Source organism: Ochotona princeps, chromosome 4, assembly GCF_030435755.1.
Source record: "Ochotona princeps isolate mOchPri1 chromosome 4, mOchPri1.hap1, whole genome shotgun sequence".
Classification (NCBI taxonomy): Eukaryota; Metazoa; Chordata; class Mammalia; order Lagomorpha; family Ochotonidae; genus Ochotona; species Ochotona princeps.
The window spans coordinates 92,814,006-92,833,855 of record NC_080835.1 but is presented as its reverse complement, the minus strand read 5'-3'; positions in this window follow the sequence as shown (position 1 = coordinate 92,833,855).

The following is a 19,850-nucleotide window of genomic DNA, read 5'->3' as shown; positions in this document are numbered from 1 at the left end:
GAGTAAACCAGTGGATGGATAATATCTCTCTGTGCCTCTCCCTCTCTGTAACTCTGAATTGCCAAGTAAAATAAATAAATCCTTTTCAAAACTACTGCAAGTGAATTTTAAAATAATGCTTAGGTAGAATATGTGAAAATTATTTTGACAAAAATATTTTGAGTGTCTACTGTGTACGATGCATTCTGCTAAATACTGAAAGTAAAAAAGGAGTTAAAGGCAGAGCCACATTTCACAGCCTCCAGTCATTTATGGCCTGCAAGGCAAACTGAGCACATATGGATGACTATGTTGCTTATTACAAGGATGGGCAGTGAACAATGGCTGCTGGGAGAGACTGGAAGCACAGACAAAGAGGCTGTTAACTCCATGGAGGAAATGATGGGAAGAATGTTGTTTTATTTCATGAAATGTGCTGAATGGATACTTACTTAATGTTTTTCTGAAACATGGAAGATGATCAAAGAAAAACACTTATTTAGTGAGCGAAAGCTCCAACATGAAATGTGATAGGCAAATCTCAAATATGAAGTCCTAATCAGGTAGAATTTTGTTGTTGAATATGTCCAGCTGTAGCAAGTAGGCTTTTATTGTTAGGAATTTCAAGGTTTCCAGTGTATAAAAATGTGCAGCCTTCTCTAGGCAAACCCACAGACAATCATCTTATTTATTTATTTTCATTTTATTTGAAAGATTGAGAAATAGAGACAGAGACAGACAGGGTTTGTCTACCCACTGGCTTATTCCTCTTACCACCAAAACAGACTGACCATTTTATAAAACCAGTCTTGTGTTAATAGCACACCCTCAGAGCAGTATTTCTCCATTTTTCATATCCAGGCATAGAGAGCAGGGTAATTTATTCACTATTTGCAAGACTCAATACCAGCTAACCTAGTGCCAAGGAATTCACAGATAAGCCATAAGGCCTACCTCTGCATATCTAATTAGATCACAAATATGCAAGCAAAGCATTCAGTTTACTGAATAAGTAATTGTGGGAAATGGAAACCAAGTCCCCGTCCTCATAAAGCATCTAAAACTGGAACAGGAGTCTGGGGCAGTTGTTGACACATTCCGTATATCAGAGTGCCTGATCAAGATTAGACTATTCTGCATCCTATCTAGTTTTGTTCTAATGCATAGTGGTTCAAGCAACTGGGACCCTGTCATCCACATGGAGGACCTGAAAATAGTTCCTGGCTTTCTGCTTCATTCTGGCTGTTGCAGGAATTCAGGGAGTAAACTAGCAGATGGAAGATCCATTTCCTTCCTCCACCCTTCAATTAAAATGAAAATAAAGCTATTCTACTAATGAGGACATATAAAACAAATGAATAGCTGTATAACAATGAGTGTAATACAGGGCTAAGAGCTATGAAGTATAAAGAGTGAGGGGATCAGAGTTAATGGGGCTGTTTGTTTCTTTAGACTGCGTGGGCGTCTCTAAGAGGGCAACATTGACCCTAAATAGAGTAGGGACCTCAGAACATTCTAAACAGATTTAGAGCTTCCTTTGAATGCATTAATAATTTACCAGCCCATGTTCATTACATAGCACATGTTGTGTGAAGTACTACCTTGGGCAAGCCTCTGCTGTGACACCTGTATTAGAGTTCCAGCTACTCTGCTTCAGATTCATCCTCTAGCTGATGGGCCTAGGGAGGGAGCAAAAGATGGTCCAGATACTAGGCCTCTACCACCCATTTTATTGTACATATCTAGATACAATGTGTCAATACAATATGTGTATTCAGTGTGTGAAGATCAAATTCAGTTATTTCACATTTCCATCTCCTCAAGTATTGAAAATGTTTAAACACCTGATTATTGTATTTTCTTCAATAAGACTGTAATTTCTAATGTTAAGCAATGCAGGCATTTCACTTGTTATTTCATTAGTAATTTATCAGCTCAGGTTTATTAGTGACGTTGTACTCTTTTAAGAACACTAAATCCTGAGCTGTTTACAGTCTGCATGTTTGGGAAGAATTTGGAGAGCTATTGGCACATGGTATCTGTTTGCAGCATTAATTTATTCTTTAGGACAAAAGGAATTTTCCATAAAAATATAGATGTAACTGCATGTTTGGGAAGAATTTGGAAAGCTATTGGCACATGGAATCTGTTTGCAGCATTAATTTATTCTTTAGGACAAGAGGAATTTTCCATAAAAATATAGATGTACTAGTGTCCAAAAGGCAGATCACAAGAAGAAGAAAAAATGTTTTTGCTCAAACTGGCTGCATGGAATAGGTTTTAATTTGCAAGTGTGATCCTGAACGTGGTAGAACTCATAAATCCCTCAGAAGAAGGTAAAAGTGGAGAACTCTGTTCCCTGCAAAGTATACATATGTCCATGCAATAGAAGATTTCCTAACCACCTGCCGCTTAGAAGTTTTCAATCCTCTCTCTGAAAAATGCCAAGAAATCCTCTCAGATGCTGGTGGCTGGTAGCCCCCTGGTTCACTCCTGTATGTCTGCTCCCACGAACTGAATAGAATGCTTAGCACTTTTATTGTGTCTGCTCCCAAATGGTTGGTTTATATTTTATTTGTCATAATTGTACAATTTACACCAAATGATAAGCGAGTCTGTAAAGAAAAATAATGGCTTTTCTGTGAAAACCAGAAGAATGCTTTAGAAAAAGTGAATAAAGGTGAGTGCTGATTTAAAAGAAAAGTAATTGCTGAGTAAGGTATAGGCAAGATTTTTATGTAAGACCAGAAAGGGACTGGTGTTGTGGCATTGCAAGTTAAGCTGGCACCTGCAATGCCAGCCAGCATCTTGTGTCAGAGTGACTGTTGAAGACCTGCTGATGACCTGGAAAAGCAGAAGATGGTGCAAGTCCTTGGACCTCTGCCACCTGTAGGCAAGATCCATATGAAATTCCTGGCTTCTGGCTTAGTCCCAGCTATTAAAACTGGTCATTTGGGAAATGAATCAGTAGATAGAATACTCCTGTCTCTGTCAGTCTGCTTTTCAAATACGTAAAATAAACTTTTAAAATAATAACGAAAGACCAGAGAAATCTTTAAAAATCTTGAGTATGGTACTGCATTCACTTTGATTAGAGAACTATTGATTTTGTTCCTGGTTTTTGACTAAAGTGAAACTAATACAAAGCAGTAAGGGTACAGTTCACGTGAGAAAGACCGCCCGGAGCGCCCGTCAGAGGAGCTGTACTTACAGGAAAGGCTGATTGAATGGGTAATAAGTATTTAGGTGAAACTAAAATGTTTAGGTACGTATGTAGATGGATTTAAGTTAACATGACAGACTCTCAAAATAACAGCTGTTAACTCTCTAGAAATATTTATTTGTCCTTCAGATAAAGGTGTTCATTGGGGTTTTGGTAAAAGCTGTAACAACTCAGCTTCAATAACAGTTTATTTCTCACTCACGTGACTGTCCACATGAGTGACCCTGATCAGCGGACAGCTGTCTTCCACTTTGTGACCCAGGGTCTGAGGTTTGGCTCTGTCCTTCTAACTTCTGTGTCTCAAGACATAGGAAGGAGGATGTAAAACATGCAGAGGCCTCTGTTTAAGCCCTGGTCTGGAAGATAGTCTCGTATTCTGTTAGCAGCTATTTAGTCACAAGGTCACATCCTTGGAGGGATCTTTAATCCTTTATTTGTTCAACTGAAAATCAGGATTTCTACTACTATATTACTTACCTAATGCTTTGTAACAAATTACTTTAAAATGTAGTGACTTACTGATAACATTTGAGCAAATCAATAAGCATGTATTATATCTCGGATTCTGTGGGTTAGCAATTTGGTTGAAGCTTTGCTGGGTGCTGTCTTTATGGGTCTTTCACAAGACCCTAGTCAAGGCCACAGCAAGAGCTGTAGGCATCTCAAGGCTCTATGTGGGCAGACACAGCTTCCAGGCTTGCTCACATGGCTGTTGCTCACATCGTGTCCTTCTTGGCCACCGTTGTGTCCCTGATGGCCATTGCCAGGGAAATAGGTTCATGGCCGCATGGCCTCAGCATAGGGCTGCTCCAACCCAGCAGCTGGTTTCCCTTAGGGTTAGTGGGAGAGAAAACAAAAGCATAAACTAGAATCATCTAATGGCCTGCTCTCAGAAGTGACAATGTGTCACTTTTACTATATTCTGTCTCTTAGAAGCAAGCCATTAGAGCCTACCCTTACTCAAGGGGTAGCCTTTTAGTGTCTGTCAATGAAAAGATGATGTTGGCGGGGAAAAAAAGAAAACCAGGAATGTCTTTTAGTGTATCTATGTTTTTTGGGTCTGTGGCTCCCTAATTTAAGACATTTTGTTAACTAACCAATTCTAAATATGTTGGATAATAAAAATAAGCTTACAGGTAATAATTAAATATTCTAAGGCCTTTAACTGTGTTAGCTCCTTAAACCTTTACACAGGGTCATGTTTATGGTACAACCAGGTAAGCTGCTACTGGTTAATGAGCTGTTTGCAATGCCTGCATTCCGTGTCAGAATGCCGACTGCTCCACTGTAATCCAGCTTTCTGTGATTGTATCCGGGGGAGCAGCAGATGGTGGGTCAAGAGTGTGGGCCCCTGCCGCCAAAATGGAATATCCAGATGTTCCTAGTGTGTTACCTCAAGTTGACCAAGCCTGGGTTATTGAGAACATTTAGGGAGTAAATCAGCAGGTGGAAGATTTCTCTGTTGCTTTGTCTCACAAGTAGAGAAAAAGAAATAAACTTTTTTTTAAATGAACATACCAGCCCTTTGAGATAAGTACTATTATTTTTACCAACTTTACAGACGAAGAAGTTGAAACACAGAGAATTTTTGGAAACCTCTTCTTTGTATACAAACCAATGCCTTGTGGAGACCAGAGGAGAAGGAACAAGAAGTCACTTTGCCCCGTGGCACTTGTTTCTTTTTGTCTCTAAACAGAGTTCAGATCTCACCGCACCAGATGAGCCTTCATTTTTATATCTGGTGAAAAATCCAGTTTCTGAAATTAGTTTTCCAGTTTTGTTGAAGTATAGTTGACACATAAAAATATATGTATTTAAAGCATTGAACATGATGGTTTGCTTTGTGAATATTAGCACCATTAAGCTAATTAACATATCTATCCAAAGGAATCCATAAAATGTTATCTGGAAATATACTACACTGGTTTGCTGATTGCTTCACTGTGATTGGACAGTACACTGGTCAGTGCCAGCCGGTGAATAAAGACTCCTGAGCTTCTAAGAGTCTGCCTGCAACTCATTTCTGGAATATATTTGATCGACTTGCAAAACACCTTTGCCTTCCTCTTAGAGGAATACCTTCCAAGTCTTCATTGTTGAGTATGATGTTAGCTGTGGGATTATCCAGCTGCACAAGTAGATTGTGCCTGTTTGGATGCTGGGGCTTGTTCCCTCACGTCTCCATAGATTCCCCCAGCCGGTCCAGTTCTGTGATAGTGGTCAGAATCAAAATGGAATCATTTTTGTTAATCCCTAAGCAAAATCCAAGTAAGCAAACTAATGACGTTGGGAGGTTGTGAAGGTGAGAATCTCATTCTTGGATGCCTGATAATAAGCACCCTCCACGAATGACCATCAGAACCACAACCTTGAGCTGGAAACTCTCCTGGAAGGAAATCTGTGCCACAGCTGTTGCTCATCATGGGACTGGGGCTGTCGTTGTAGCCACAGGTTAATGATTCTAAATGTCTTATGTAATCCTCATTTCACCTTTAAAGACTTCCCTTTCTTCAAGCCTTTTGAATACCGAGTTTTCTGTGTTATGTGTGTTCCCATTGCAGTGCTCTGCTGTGCTCAAATGACGATCATTAGCTTTTGGAGAATTCTCTGTTACTTAGGTGACAGAAGTTTCCTAGAATGGCTCTATGGAAGGAGTACACTGCACCGTTCTTTGGGGTCATCTCTCAGTGCAGCACTTTCCCCTTGGGTACTCTGGCCAGTGGACTCCAACTGTCTTGGTCAGCTCTCTCACCAGGTTTCATCCCACTGCTAGTTCTACATGGCAGCCTAGAAACTCTCAGACAGCAAACTGGGGCAATTGTTGGGCTCATTCGTTTGTATCCCATTTGAGGCAACATTGTCATTCAATGCCTAACCAGCAACTTTTAAAAAATGTATTAATTTATTTAAAAGAGTTACACACACACACACACACACACTCAAAGAGGGAAGCTGGGTGGGATGAAGGAGAGAGAGAGAGAGAGAGAGAGACAAAGAAACAGAGATAGGGAGAATAATTTTAACCTCTCATCTCTGGCTCACTTCTCAAATGGACACAGACATTTCTCAAATGGACACAGGCTGGACCAGACAGAAACTTAGAGCCTAGAAATTCATCTGTATCTCCCACGTAGATGCAGGAGCTCAATGACTTGGACCATCTTCTACTGCTTTCCCAGGCACCTTAGTAGATAGCTGGATCAGAAGTAGAGCAGCCAGGACTCAAAGTGACACCCAAACCGAAACTAGTGTCACAGTTGGGGACTTAATCTTCTAGCCCAATAGAACATAATCTAACTGCAGTACAGGGCCAACTGAAAAGCATGCTGTGTTGTTTAACAAACTATTTAGACTACTTTAATCAAAGATATAGTTAGATAATTTAAAATCCAACCAGGGGCTTATGTGTGGCACAATAGGTTATGCTCCACTTGTGACACCAGTATCCCATTTGGGACCAGTTCAAAGCCCAGCTGTTGTTCCCAATCTAGCTTCCTGCTGATGTACCTGGGAAGGAGCAGAAGCCGGCCCAAGCACTTGGGTTCCTGCCGGCTAGAAGAATGACCTTGAAGGAGTTCCGGGTTCCCAGCTGTGGCCTGGCCCAGATCTGGCTGTTGCAGGCATGTGAGGAGTGAAGCAGTAGATGGAAGATTTTTCTCTGTCTTTCAAGTAAATGTATTAACAGTCTTTAAATATAGGAGTAATATATAATATCTTATGAAGGAAGCACAAACAGCAATACTTCTTTCCTTATCCTGCTCCGCAGAGACAAACACTGGTTATATTCCCAGTGGTATAATCTGCCCTTTATTTCTGCTTCTCTCAATTTATGTTTCAAAAAATTGTTCACCTTGTACCTATGTAATTACCAGAGACAACGTGATGCTGCAACACATATATACATGTGTAATGATGAAATTGGTAGCTAGAGGATCTATTACCTCAAAACTTTACTTCTTTTAGTAGGAACGTTGAGAATCACCTTTTACTTTGAAATACGCAATATTACAATAGTGACACAGTCACACTGTTGTGATGGAGTGCCAGCACTCCCCTCTACCTGTCGCATGGTAACTATTGACTGATCTCTCTTCATGTCACCTACTCTCTCCTCTTTCCCCTCTAATGTGCATGGTTCTATTCTCAGCTTCTGTGAAATCAACTTTAAAGTCCACATATGGTGAAATCATGCAGTATTTGTCTTCCTGTGGTTGGTTTATTTCACCTAACATGTCTGCTGAGTTCATCCGTATTACTGGATTTCAAGTTTTTAAGGGCTCAGTCATATTCTATCATACACATACACACGTATGGCACTGTATATTAGTATGCATGTGTGTAACATAGTGTGTGTTCTCTAGATATGTATCTCACATCACGTATATATCATGTTTTATATAATTTCACCTTTTCTTTATGAATTCATCTGTTGATGAATACTTAGGCTGATTTCATATTTGGCAGTGCTACTGCAATTATCTTGGTAGTGCAGATGTTTCCTCAACAGACTGAAATTTCCTTATAGGATTGCTGTATCATGTACAGATTAGCATTGTTTTCTAAAAAAATGAAAAAGTTTAAAGGACATTAAATAATTTTATGCCAATTTTGGCAACTTAGGTGAAATGTACATGATTATTCAAAATCACAAATTCAGAAAAGTGACATAGAAGAAGAAAAATTGAATATCATGTGTCTTTTAGAAAGTAAATTCATTTTGAAAAGATTTGTTTATTTTTAATTGAAGGGCAAGTTTACAAAAAGGAGATATGGGAAGATCTTCCATTTGCTGGTTCACTTCCCAAATGGCTTTAACAGTAGAAGCTGAGTTGATCTGAAGCCAAGAGCCAGGAACTTCTTCTGCATCTCCCACACGGGTACAGAGGACCAAGGCCTTGTGTCTTCCTCTTCTGTTTTCCTAGCAGAGCTGGATCAGAAGTAGAGTGGCCAGGGCATGAACCAGCACTCATATGAGATGCCAGCACTGCAGACAGAGGATTACTCTGACCTCTGCCACCGTACCAGTCCTAGAAATTGAATTCACTTTTACAATTGGTCCCCAGAGATAGCGAGAGTTCTAAATTGTTTCAGTGGAGAATTCCACTAAACATTTAAGCAAGAAATAAGAGCACAATAATGTAACTCTTTCAGAAAACAGTGAAGTAACAAATGCTTCCCAACTTATTTTGACAGAGCAATATAGTTCTGATATCAGAACTCTAACGAGTACAAGAAACTTTTTTAAAAATTCATTTCATTTTATGACACAGTTTCGTAGGCTCTGGGATTCCCCAACCCCTCCCTATGCCCTCCCCCCATGGTGGATTCCTCCACCTTTTTGCAGTATTAAAGTTCAAATCCAGTCATGACCTTTCGTTGCAAGCATGAGTACAAGAAAGTTAACTTATAGTCCCAGTTAACACAAGCAATGAAACCATGACAAACCCTAGAAAAAAGTAAAAATAAAATGAATTATTAGATTTTTTTTTCTTCTCTCTCATGTGTCTAATATACTGCTGGGGCTTACACTTTTGTAGGTTTTTGTGATGTACTTTACCATCTCACATTTAACGTAGGACTGCCTTAAGCATTTTTGGTAGGCAATAAATTGCTTCAATTATTTTCTTGTCATGGAAAGTGTGTATTTCTTTTTCATTCCTGAATAGTAGCTTGGCTGGGTGTAGTATTTTTAGCTCACACTTTTTTCTTTCAGAAGTTCAAGTATTTCCTGCTGTTATATCCTGTCTTATTAGGTTTCTCCTGAGACGTCTGCTATTACCAGAATGGGTACTCTTGCCATTTTTAGAATTCTGTCTCACTTACTTGAAAGTTGGGCTGTCATATGCTTCACAAAGGGTCTTTTGGGGTTAAAGTTAACGGTGGCTCTTGCAGCCTCTTGGTCCTGGGTATTGTATCTTTTCCAAGATTTGGAAAACTTTCTTCAATCATTTCATTGAATGGATTTTTCTACATCTTTTGTCTCTTCTTCTCTTTCTGGCCTACCTATAATATGAATGTTTGCTCATTTATTTGTGCACAGAATTCTCTAGGACTTTCTTTTTTATTCTTACTTTCCTCTTCTTATTCTGACTTATTTAGAAAGACCTGTGGTTCTTGTTTCCCCATACTTGAATTTTGAGGTTGCTCTGGGTCAGTTGCTTCTACCAATTGACTTCGGACGCAAGTAATGTCTTTGTGTTGATTAGATGTGCCGTCTTGGTTCTGATTCTGGGTGGATGCGTTAATGTAGTGTCCATGTAGCTACTTCAGCAATAGTCGACACTGGCGATGTGTGAAAGGCTTATGACGTTGCTCCACCAGGGGGATATGGCTAACGTTTGTACAGCAAGTTCTTGTTGCCAGCAACCAGCACTCTGTGCATGTTGTACCCACCTGCAGGTGTGGGTTTTCCATCAGCTTTTGTTTTGTCTTGTTTTGTTTTTAGCTATGTGAGTACAGGACCAACCTGTGGGCCCATTGGGTGTAGTGCAACATATCTGATAGTCAAATAGGGCATCTGTCAGTTTCTGATGGGTACTTAGTTAACTTCACAGCTCCCTACAGGGCTGATCTGCTTAACAAAGTCTGCCCACCTGCCTCCCAGAGGCTGGGTAGGTGAGACTGAGCATGTGCCCTCAGTGCCTGAGTGGGGCAAATTTTGAAAAGAGACTTCTCAGCTGTCTCTGGACCACAAGAGGATGGATGGAGTCACTGTGTTGTTTTCTGGACTTCCTTGGTGTACTGGGTTGCTGAGGAAAGGCTACTTGGGTACTTCCCACTGTCATGAGCAGGTGGGTAGCACCATTCATCCACCTCCCCAGGCCTCTGTTGGCTGAGTCACTCAAGGTTGATTATATATTTGGTTTCTATGGGTGCGTCAATAGGATCATCCAGTTGTTTCTGGGATAGCAGGAAAATGGGAAAGATTGCCCAGCTGTTTTATGGGGGCCTCTATAGACTAAGCCACTCATTGTGTGCTATCCAAGTTCTTACCAGAGCCATGGTCATTTCCCATTGGGCCTGGCTGGTTTGTAGGACTAGAACTGCAAAGCTATTGGAAGCAGCTTCTTCAATGATTGGAGTCTCAAGATGGCTCCATGCATCATGGATTCAGCTATTTCTCCAGGGTAATGGGGAAGTACTGCAATCCAGTAGCTCTCCAAGTGGGTTCATGGTTTGTAAGGGACTCAGGGCTCTCCAGCAGCATGGCATAAAGGGAAACTGCCAGGGCATCTTGCTTAATTTCTTCCCATTGAGCCAAATCCTTCTTAGTTCAAGGTTTATTTCAAGAGACAAAAAGTAGGTTTTGTGTATGTGGTTCTGTTCTTTACACAGACATTGTGATATCTCATTGCTGTGCAACATCTAGTCACTCTTCTGCCCCACTCCTAAGTGGGTGGAATCTTCCTCCAAGCTGTGCTGCCCCAGCTTTGGGGAGAGGGAGCCAGCAGCAGTCACTTGCCACCTGGTTAGTCCCCAGTACTGACAGAGGCTGTGGGGCTCTGCTCAGCACTGACTTTCAGACGTGCTACTAATGACTGGATTTAATTCCCTCTTACCCATTTGTTAGGTTTTACAATTCTTGATGTAGATCATAAGCAATCTGACTCATATCGATTGTTGGTTCATTGGTTACTTCACAATGTCTTATTGCTTGAGATACAGGCTGTTTGGGGTTATCTAACAAACTTGTAAAGCCCTATGACACTTGGAAATGGGGAGGGAGGGCAGAGAAATCTTACATCACCCCAGTAGGTGTGAGGAAGACGGGGGAAGTATAACCCATCAGGATCATAACTGGTAACTCATAGAAAGCAGTCTCGAGTCAGCATTAGACAATAGCAAAACTACAAAGACATGTAGAGGGAATCAGAAGCAATCCTAACAACCTCTTAACAAGAGGTCATACGCATAGAGTTGGGGGCAGACCCTAGAGCGGAGCAGGGGGACAGGAGGAGACTTGTGTCCCAACCCTGAAGACTCCCGGAGCCTCACCAAGGACTATCAGTACGACCACCGAGGACTACATCCCTACTGCAAGGAGACCACGGGAGAAAAGGAGTGCCTTCGGAGGCCAGGAACTCTGAGGTCACCCACCCCCATTAGGACCTACAATATGGGATGGAAGAAGCCCAATTCCTGCCTTGCAGGATTCAGGGACATCGGTGCGACAGCCAGGATCCCTGGGCGGTCCACGGAAACAGAAGAACAGTAAGCTTCCTTCGGAACTAGGGAGGGGAGCTTCCTCTGGCCCTTGCCTGCTTCCAACTTTGGGTCCCCACTCTTTTGTAAGGACCATCAGGATTGCTCCAGAAACCTCTCATAACAAACACGAACAAACAAGCTACAATAGACAGACAGAGAACAGAGGGGAAGGCTTGGAAGCAGACAGGAAGTGGCCAGCCAGGATGCACTTGTGACTCACTGGGTGGGACACAAAGATCAGATACTCCTCTCTGGGGTGTTGAGGATTTCTCTGCACACCCCTCCCAAAAACATTCATCTGAACTGTTGACATTTGTCCTGTTAAAGTTAGAGTTGGACTACCCGAAAAACAGCCAGGTTCAGCAAAATCACGCTTCAATGCTATAAAATGCTAAATACTAACATTGAAATAGACAAGAGACAGCTGAATAGCAATCTACAGCCATTTTAAGGTATATAGACCATGGTTGAATGTAAACCAAAGTTGAAATGTCTATGAGGAAGTCACAGGTTGTGGTCGAGAACATGCATTTTCCTAGTAACATATTGGTTAATCAATACCATGTCAATTGATGCCATAATGCTGTAAATGGTTGTAAATATTAGGTTGAGTTTTTTACTTGATTGGGATGATACTCTGCTGGTTCTGCCTTTGGACCAGAGATGGTCTCACCAGGAAGCCGTTGAACTTGCCAGGACAATTAGATGCTGGACTTTATGATTGGTCAAAACCTCCAATGAAAGAATCTCAACTGAGTCTGAACTATGGAAATACAGCGGGGTGGAGCAATCCACCGTGGGGGGGGAAGGGTTTGGGGAGGGGTGGGAGGAATTCCAGTGCAAAAAAAAAAAATGTGTGTCACATAATGCAATGAAATTAATAAAAAAATTAATATAAAAAATAATTTAAAAAAATTCCCTCTTACCCAAACAGGAAGGAGGCACTATGCTGGTTACGGTCAGGGAACAGGAGACACAGGCACATTCTCTTTCCTGCCCTATTGGCTTGTTACTATCTATGGCCTCTCATCTGGCCTCCTCAACTCTTGTAAATGCAGATTGGTACGTTAGTAGCTGTTCAGAAAGCTAGCTGTATGGGGAGATGATCAGTGGAGGACCTCAACAGCTGTGTTGCCCTCATCTGCCATTAACTTTTGTTAAAACCAATCAACCAAAATAACAACAACAGTTCATTCCTGCTGGGCTGTGGATGATTTCTGCTTTGGGTCTCTGGGATTAGGAGTCTGTCCAGGAACGTTGCTCTCACAGAAAGATGTGATTCCCTTAGCAGAGTGCAGAAGTATTCGCCTACACATACAGGACACATCTGTAAATCTTCAGAAATAGCTAAAGGGAGATGGTGTGTGAAACTAGTTGGTCAAGGAATGGTTAATCTGTGATGTTTGAACTATTAATGTTGATGGGTTGTTATTCGTAACCATGGGTGGTAGGAGCTGGGGAAATTTGAGTTGCAGATGCAAACTACACACTAAAGGACAGCAGCACAAAGAGGATATTGACTTTTACTTTCTAAGGGAGTCAGAAAAGCTTTATAGCTCAGGTTAAGACTTAAAGGAAGAATGGGAGTTCACCAGGGCCAAGTGATAGGACTGGAAGGAAGTTACCTATGCAATGGATGGCAAAATGAAAATAGAGTATATTCTGTGATGTAAGAAGCTAAAGCTGAAAATCATTGTTTAAATGTGGCACAAGGATGAATGATTTCTGTGGGAATCCTTTGAGGCCTTGGATGAATTTCCCCTTGAGTGATCTATCAACTAATCTCCAACAAACCCCAAATTAATACAGAATGAAATAATTAAAGTCAGTTAAGAAATAAATGGTCATTTTTTAATGTAATTCTCATTGTTAGCCTTTGCACATACTCCTGTGGGAGTGGGGTCTTCTTGCTTTTTACTTGTTCTAAGTTGTGATTTGTGGTGGATTAAGCCTGTAAATACAGAGTGGATTAAAAAATATGTCTTAGCAGTGGGTGCTACAAATGCTGAGGTAAGGCAGGCTGTGCCAGACTGGGCCACAGCACCCAACCAGCACATGAGAAACCCAAGGAGTGGTGGGGACAGACTCTGAGGGTGATGCAGGGCCCCCCTACTGGGCCACCACTCCCACTGGTTAGCATGAGAGCTGGGATGAGGGCAGACCAGGCTGGGCAGGTCCACAACATCTGATGGCCTATATGTGAGCTGGATCAGGAAAAGGCCAGGCTGGGCTGACTATACCTTCTGGTACATGCATAAGCCAGAGTAGGTGTGGGTGGGTTGGGCTTTGCTGCAGCATCAGCTGGCATGGGGGGGTGGGAGGTGGGCAAATTCTGTCAGGCAAAGGCATGGCTAGAAAGTTGATGGCACCTGATGGCACTAATGTGGTGGGGTTGGTTGGGATGAACTGGGCTTCAATGCTCATTGATATGTATGAGTGCCGAATGGGATGTGTGACAAACAGGACCCATCTACTGTACATACTGGCAAGCACGGGAACCAGGGGGGGCAGGCCTGGTGGGGGTTATTGCAGATAACCCCAACTAGACTGCAGCTCCTACTGATTTATGTGAAGGCCAAGTATGTGGTGGGCAAGATCGGGGTGAACCTCAATACCCATTGGTTTGCGTAAAATACGGGGCTAGAGACAGAACTGACCCAACTACCAGTGTGTGCTCAGATTGATTTGGGTGACGGACTGTGCTGGACCCTGTATTGGCAAACACACACAAGAATCAGGTTTGGCAGGCCTCTAGCAGAGAGTTGGAAGGGAAGTGGAGCAACTTGGGTAAGAACTGGCACATGCATGGTTAGGTCTTTAGTTGCTAGGCTGGGCCCTTTGTTTTTGTTTTTCTTTTTAAAAGAAAGTCATAAAGTATTTTTCACCTTATATTCATTGATTCTAAGACTGTGAGTACTCCAATTTCTTTCTAAAAGAAAGTTGTACTAAAGTTGTATTCATTTGAGCCAGTGATGCTTTGCAGCCAATCCCTGGCAAATGCAATTTACCAAGGAATTGCTGAGCCCATCACCTTGGGCTAGGGATATTTCTTTTGAGAGGGACTTCATGTGTGTTTATAGTATTGCCACTATACTGGAAATGTTGATTCTGACTTCAGGGGTAACTTTCAAGCACCCTGGATGATTCTGGACCCAATACTGGCCTAGCCAAATTTTTAAGAATAAAAAATTGTGAAAACTAAAAAAAGAAATAAAGAATCTGGGCTGGGGTGGTCTCAGATGAGGTTTCTTTGGTGATTCCCTACCAACTAAACTGCTAGGTTCAGAACTGCAACAGTGGAGAGAATTGCAGGTTCCATGGTCTGACTATGGAGTGCATGTGTCAGAGGTGGGCCTCCTCAGTGGCTCAGGTGGAGCAGTGGACAGCATATCCAAATGCACATGGAGGATGTGGCAGTACATCGGAGCCTCCAGAAGACATCTAGTACCATGGCAGAGGATGAAGGACAGACAAATTGATCAACTATTCCAGCCAAGCATTTGCAGTGAATATCTGGGCAGAAGGAGACTCTAAGGTGGACCATAGCAGCCAGTAGATTCTGGAGAGATTTTATTGTGACTGGAGTGGCAGGATCAACAGCAGTTAAGGACTGTTGAACTATCAAAACCTCTTGAGAGCTTCATGGCATTTTAAATTTCTGTTTTTCTTCCTGTTGTTGATTTTGTATTGTGGCTTTTCATTTAAGGGGATGTATAGTAACTGTGTGATGGAGACTATCATATCCAGAAGTGAGAGTACAATGCAGTAGGCATCTCTACTTCCAGATCAAAGATGGACCACAAATGAAACTATTAACTACATCTTGACAGTAGGATGCTGGACTCTGCCATTGTTCCTGCCCTAATGATGGACGTATGACTGTTTATGAAGAACTATACTGTAGTAATAATATAGGGGAACTTAGTGGGGGAGAGGGGACTTGGATGGGGATAAGGAAAATCCCAGAGCCTGTGGGATTGTATCATAAAATGATAATGATAATAATAAATATATAAAATATGTTTTAACAAAAAGTGTTGACGAGGGGGAGAAGGAAGACGCTTACGGGAAAACACTAGTGAGGAAAGTGTGGTTGCCTTCTTCTAACTATACTTACACAATGTATGATTCCATTCTGTTTATATTAATAAAATAGAATAGTTTTATTCTGTTCCTCCTCATGGCTGTCCAGAAAACCCAATACTATTGGATGAAAATATATCTATATTTCATTGCTCTGCAGAATTTCAAAGAAGAATTTTATTTATTTATTTGAAAGGCATAATTACACAGAGAGAGTGAGGGAAATACAAAGTTAGTTCTTGGATTCACTGCTTCACTCTCTAGATGGCTGCAGCATCAATGACTGGATCCAGCTGAAGCCTGCAGCCTGGAGCTCCATTTTTCACATAGTCCACTCTATGCTGCTTTCCAGGGCACACTAGCAGGGAGATGAATGAGAAGTGGTACAGCCAGGATACAAATCAGTGCCAAAGTTACAGGCAGTGTATCAGCTTGCTGTGCACTGGCCCCTTCCGTGCCATCTTTGTCATTGATCCAAATGTCTGTGTGTCCGTAGTCTGCTTCTTCACTGTACTCTGTTTAACTGTTTCTGCCCTGCTGTTCTGGTACCATTTCCCACTCTAAATGTCAGCTTGGGTACTCTGGCCCTTTACATTTCCAAATCAGGTCTAATCAGATTATAGATTTTGATGAAAAAAAAAAAGCTCTCAAGAATTTTGATATGATTGCCTGGAGTAAAAAGCATGGCATAAGGCACCTGGAAAAAGGCTAATGACCTGTAGAATAGGGTCTTCTAATCACCTAATTATTGAAAACTGCCTCAGTAATGAATAATGTATGACCTCACACAAGACACACATCCTCAAATACTGTGTCCACTCTGAGGAGTATAGCAGCAGACCTTCCTGATATCAACTCTCCAATCTTACTCTACTTAAATCCCGATAGCATGGCTCACATGTTGGCCTATGCCCATGAATCTAAATAAGTTTGTGTATGTCTGGCCAGGTGAAGACTTTGTGTAACATTTGCACTGGTCCCTTTTGTCATTGCACTCCACGATTACCCTGAGTGCAGCAGTGATATAGCCAGCCACCAATAGCTGAGGGCAGGTTATTGTGCAAAGTAATCTGTAAGATAGTGTCTAATTGGAAGGACTACAGGTTGGGGAGAATTGCTGTGAGCTTCTAGAAAAGTGAGAAATAAAAGCAGTCTAGGAAGGGTGCCATTAATAGCAGCTACCTACTGCACAGAAACAGGTAATTCATAGAAGCTTGCCTAGAAGCTGCTGCAAACCTTGTGTGTGATTTCTACCAGCCATTGGTGGTAAGCAATGACTTCTACATCCCTTCCATGCAGATAGCATACAAGCATCTTATTTTCCAGGATCTGAAGTAAAATCACACTAGCAGGGGATGCGTTGAGATGCATTGCATGTGCTCCCACATTTTTGCAGGAATAGTGATGATTCTTCTATAAATGAATCATATTGAACTGAGAAGTCACAGGAGATTAGGAGATGTGGCATTATCACATTGAGGAGAAAGCTTCCACACCATTCCCAAGACCTTCATGGATGAAATAAATGGCAACAGTCAATGTAACACACCACATAAATATACGTTTCCCAAGATATCCTATGCAATACTGGTACTATGACATCATTTTTTCAGTAAACGATTCTGTATTCAAAAACATTTGAGAAAAGCTAGTAACTCAGACCCATTCTTAGAGAGTTCTGGTAAATATTGTTAAAGCAACTAAGTTAAAGGGACTAAGACAACTTGCAATAACAATGCTGTAAGTTAATAGTGCATTTCCCAACATTGTTAATTCCTGTCTCACCAGTATCTGAAGAGCTTCCTAAGGAATACTAGGGAAATTCCAGTGGTGAACCATTTATTTTGTTTTATGAGACTATATTAAATTACAGCTGACTACGAGTAGAATGACTGAAATAAGAAATTATGAAAACAGAAGATCCAAGCCAAAATATTTGAAATAGACTGTAACAATATTGAAAATAATGGGGAGATGTTTCTCACTACAACAATTTGTGCATGGGAAGTTATATAGTAGGATTCCATCATGAGCTTAAATCGTTATTTTCTAATGAGAACCTGCTTACCTGCAAGAAACACTAAAAGGAGCTCTTTTCATCAAATTCTCTGAAGCATGAGAAACATAATAGCACATAGCACTGGCAGTCTATAGATAAAGCATTTCCAGAGAACCTCTGGAAAATCTTCCTCCTGGAGTTCTTTCTAATCATGTGCATGTATAATGTGACTTTTCTGATATAGGGATGAACACTAGTTCAAGTTACTTGCCACGCAAAAAGTCGTGACTAATACAAATACAAAAGTCAATTGTTGAAGTGGGTTGTTGAAAATGTCCTTGAAATATAAAAGTCAGTATGAATGAAAGCAGTCAGGAAGCACAGGCCCATAGTATGTGATATCATCTGTATGAGGTATTCATACAAGTAAGTCTGTAGACAGAAAGCACACTAGTAGTTGCCAGGGTTTGAGGGGATAGGAACCCAAGTGATGATGTACTATGTAAAAAGTTGAAATTGTTTGGGGGCTAGATAATGATGATGCTTGCATGATGTTGTAAATCTATGAAATGTCACTGTTGTATGCTTGAAATTATTTTTATGTCATAGACATTGTACCTCAATTTTTTTTAGAAAAGTAAAATACACTAGGTTGTGGTGCTGAGAGAGAGCTGAGAAAGGTGCTGAGAAAAACTCTCCTCTGAGTTAAGAAAGCCAGTAGAATTTGTTATGCACCAAGGAAAGTTTGAGAAACCAGTTTCTTGGTTTATTCTGGTCAGGGAATCAGCCAAGCTGGCGCCTTCAACTGATACAATAGGGAAGAGTTATGGTGTTGGGATATTAACTGTTGAAGACCACAGCTTAAAAGAAGTCAGAGGGGAGCAATAAATGGAGAGAGGAAATACCCTGGCAGCAGGGAGAGAGATTGATTTATTGAGAAGTTTCAGATTAAGCACAGGGGTGAAGATATCTCTGCTCATAGTGATTGATCTGAGACACTGATGTCTCAGATCAGAAAACCAATACTTTGCCCTATTTCACCAGCCAAGTTATTCATGGCATCTGAAAACCAGCAAGATGATGGATGGCACGTGAATAACCTGCAACTAGATAACCTATTGTTGCATAGCAATTATCTCAGAAATTAGCACTTTAAAATGGCACGTTTGTTACCTGAGCATTTCTGTCAGCAATCGACATGGGTTAGATGAACCTCCTGCTTGAGAGACTCACAAAGCTGTTGTAGAAGTACCATTTGTGGTCATAGTCTCTCTTGAAAGCTCAGCTGAGGAAGGATTGGCTTCCAAGATTAGGTACATAGGTTCTTGGCAAGCTGCAAATATGTAAGGCTGGTGGAGTGAGTGCTTCAATTCCTCACCGGTGGTTGGCTGGGTGGCACCCTTAGTTTCTTATCATGTGGGCCTCTTCATGTTGCTTCATCAGAGGAGGTACATGGGATGTACATAAATAGAGACTCATGAACTTCTGTAACGTAATCTCAGTGGTAACATCATACCCCCTTGCCAAACATTATTTACTATGATCAGATTCCAGGTAGGCCCAGCAGGACATGAATACTTCTGGGAAGCATCACATTACACCACAAGAAGACACAGCTCTCCCCACATTCCTACTTCTTTTCACTTAGTGTATATGTGTATGTGTGTGTATGTGTCCCGTATGAAAAGCAATACTGCTTCCTATTAAAAAGAGAATGCACATGGGGTATTGGAGAGGATCTTGGCATTGACCAGCTATACCAACAAATTAGGCTAACTGAATGAAGATCTTCAGAATTCATGTCTGAGAACAACCTTTTAAGGCCTATTCTGCACCCTCCTACCCGAGCCCCCCAAAAATCATTCTGACACTTACTGAATAAGTTGCAGTATGAGGGGAAAAAACCACATATGTGTGAAATATCCTTAATGGAATATTCAAATGCAAATACTAACATCTATAGGAAATTAAGAGATGAACTAGTGCACCTTTCTATTGGACATTCTCGGGAAGTTCTCAGGTGTAGACATACAGGACACTATTAAGGAAATTCTTGTCAACAGATAGAATCTGGAGTGGCTACATTGGATGACCCAGATATTCCATTGTCATAAATCTGAATCAGTAGCTTGATGGTCAATACTTTCAACTGGTTCTCTTATTTAATTTAGTATCTGTGCTATGAAGGAGATATTTCATCCTTTGGACTGACACCCATTTATATCTGCTATTTGCCTGTTTCCTTCAGCCAGTGATATTAGTCTGTGGTATATTAGGGAGAAATGTGTCATGTGTTTCATAGAATGAAGAACTTTAAGAAGCATGTGGCAAACAAAGCAAGATAAATGGATATAGAGAATA